The sequence below is a fragment of the Homalodisca vitripennis genome, unplaced genomic scaffold (assembly GCF_021130785.1).
Source record: "Homalodisca vitripennis isolate AUS2020 unplaced genomic scaffold, UT_GWSS_2.1 ScUCBcl_6092;HRSCAF=13143, whole genome shotgun sequence".
Lineage (NCBI taxonomy): Eukaryota > Metazoa > Arthropoda > Insecta > Hemiptera > Cicadellidae > Homalodisca > Homalodisca vitripennis.
Genome location: NW_025782201.1, coordinates 32670 through 36102, shown reverse-complemented (window position 1 = coordinate 36102; position 3433 = coordinate 32670).

Here is a 3433-nt window from a genome sequence, read left to right as displayed (position 1 = left end):
CCAAAACGACTGAACCAATTTCAATCAAATTTTCACATGTATCCGTAATTTAGTCTAACTTAGAAGATAGGATAGTTATTATCTGAATTATTCGCTTATGTCGTGAATATAAACGAATAAAATGAAGAAAAGTTTTCAAAGCGCCTGCACATTATAACCTGCAATTACGAGATAGGATACGTATATTAAAACAGTGAAACACTATTTGAAGGCGACTAAGTTATGATGTATAATTGTCTAAACTAAATTTTTGGTTTTGAACTTAAAGGTTGAGTGGTAGACCACTTTGTAATAAAATACATTATGCATGTACAATACATTTTTGACATATTTTCTTGATCGTGACATCAAGGTAAAATCTACATCGGGGTTGGAAATATAATTTACTTCAACCAGAAATGCTCATACGCGGGCAAAACTTACGAAAAGCGTGCGAAGCCGCGGGAAACAGCTAGTATATATATATATATAGGTTAATAACAGTTTGCAATTCTAGTTTTATGAAAAGTGGTTTGCAGTGGTCCAGTGGTTGTGCTTGTGCTATTACCCTAACTGCCTTTTTTTGTAAATAAGAATTTCATTGATTTTAATGCTATTACCCCATATTACTAAACCGTACCTTATTATAGATTGAAAAAAATGCATAGTAAGCACATTTTACATAGCATTCAGGCACATATTTCATTATTCGTCTTAGTAAAAAAATTACACTGGATAATCTCTTGGAAATCAATTCCACGTCCCTGCCATATAACAATTCTACCTTAACCACTTCAATGTCCAGAGCAATAATCAATTGACCCTTGTCTACTAGTTATTGGAACAGGTGATAAGACCAAGGTCTGAATCCTGTCGATGATATCAGACAGGTGAAGATCCCAACAATGTGCCAGCTCAGCTGCAGGTCGTAATCGCGTGCCTCTCTCTCGTGTCATGATAACAGTGCAGTGGTTTGGTGAAGTGTGATCACCACATGATTTACATGAAACATTTATATTATACTATTTATACCATACTACACAACACCATTTTTTAAACTTGTTGCCTGACCAGGGCTTAAGATTATTAAAAAGATTTTATTCACGTCAAATTCATTTAAAATTTATTCAACATTTCTTCATAAAGTCAAAAATATTTCAAATAATCCATTATACTTTTTTACATTATAATCATGGTTTCCAATCGGTCACTAAATTTAAATTCGTTACTATTTTGTTATTTACATGAAACATAGTAACGGACATGGTAACGTTTTATTTTCATTAAATCATTTGTATGCTGCATTAAAAAACTACAACCAGATATCACCACCACAATTTTAAATGGTTCTTCAAGTCTGTGTCCTGGGATTCTACAATATACAGTAACTCCCACCTTTAATATTTTATGATTCCGATTGTATCCTTAATTAATTTTGAATTCGGATTATGTTTCTTCCTAAATTGTAACAATACATCATCCAAATGTTTACACTCATTAATTCAGAGTTTTTTGTTTTAATTGTCACTAAGTCCCGATTTCAACACTATATTATTACAGGGTTTGTAATTTAATAAAATTTCAAAAATCAAGTAGCCCGTTGCGCTATTTACACGTGAATTAATACCATGCTGTATTTTACATAAGTGTCCGTCCCCTTTTTTCTATCTTCATTATATAAACATATTAATATGTTACTTAGGTATCGGGTACCATCTGAAAATCTTAATTTCAACTATAAAATAGCTACTTACACAATATCCCACGCAGACTGGTGGGGTAAAATGAAAAACGCATATGACTAACAATTAACCGCAAAAAGTTGTTTGTGTTTATTCAATTATTGTTAATTTACTGAATATAATATGTGGTTGAGGGCTTGTCACTCCTGATTCCGCCTCTTTAGTAAAGGCATTTTACATTTTCATTTTTTTATTTCATGGGGAAATGGACATTTCACTTGGCCTTGAAAACACAAAACATTTTTCCAGTTTCACAAAACATTTATTGACATGAAGCATTAAAAGTTTTGTGTCCATATTTGTAATAATGTGTATAGTTTGGTGTCAATTTCAATTTAAAAAACCAATTAGATTGTAATACCTGTCACATGTTACTGCAATGCTTTAGTTTTAATGCTAAAGTGAAGTATAATAATTGAAAATGTATAGTCAAAATTATTGTAGGTAAACTAAGAAACTAAGACTTGAATAAATAGGACTGAAAGCCGAGAATAGTAGCTAGTTGACAAGAAAATCTGCATGCTTACCTTGAAATATACCTTCCAGGGCCCACTGATATAAAAGTACACATATTTAGAAATGTTGCATTGTACTGCAGTCTTTTTCAACCAGTAAGGAGAATTCTATGTCTGTTTACTTTTGGTTGCAGAGTCAATGTGAGAAGCAGGGTTTCAACCCCATTTTTTTCTTCCTTACCCAATCTAACAACACCAAAAACCAAGTCTGATAAGTGTTTTTGTCTCTCACAATGACATTTAACCAAGGCCTACAACAACTGAATTCCTATTAAAAGAATGGCTTCAAAATTTTACAAGTGTCTTTTCATGCAAAGGATTTCCAAACATCTGCTTTCACAGCTACTTTCAAACAACTCCCTAATTTTAAAAATCTCCTTGTCAATCCTAAATCCCTGATCCCAACACACCTAATAGTAAAAACAATCTCAATATAGCCTAAGGTTCATTCCATTGCAATAACCACTAAGTGGACATGCTCATTACCAAAGAAGATATTTAAGATAAAAGGACACAAAACCTACTCTTCGTAAAATCTCGTGTTTACCAACTTCAATGCCAACATTTTCCTCCACAATACATAAACCTCACATCACTAGCCTAAGAACAATAATGAATGGGTACACAGACAAGATGTCAAAGCACGGTATAAAGATAAACTAGACCCCGAACATGCTACAACACAGTCTTCAATGACTTTTAAATGCAAAATAGTAAAATAATTACCAAAAGACTGCAATTCCTCATAGATAAGGAAATGGGAACTTGCATACCAATGGGTAACAAATCAAGAAATCTTCCAAACCTAAATCTAAAATAAGGTCCTCCCACCATTCCCTTCAGCAAGCTAATGGTTTCTACATAATATAGTACTCACTGCATTATTAACAGTTATAAAGTGATAACAGTGTCTAGAAAAAAGTGAAAAAGTGAACTGGCAGTCCTTGCTTCCCACATTGCCTCTACAACCCAAAGTGTACAGACAAATAGATTATTCTCTACTAGTTGAGAAAGATTGCAATCAAACATTTCTAAATATGTGTACTTTTTGTGTTCTTTCAAATTCAGTGTGTCCTAGAAGGTAGTTTTACAGGTAAGAGTGCTGATTTTCCTTCAACTAGCAACAGTTATTGAAAACTAGCATTATATTTTGAATTTTAAAGTATATCTATAATATTAATTTTATTTCAGACAGGT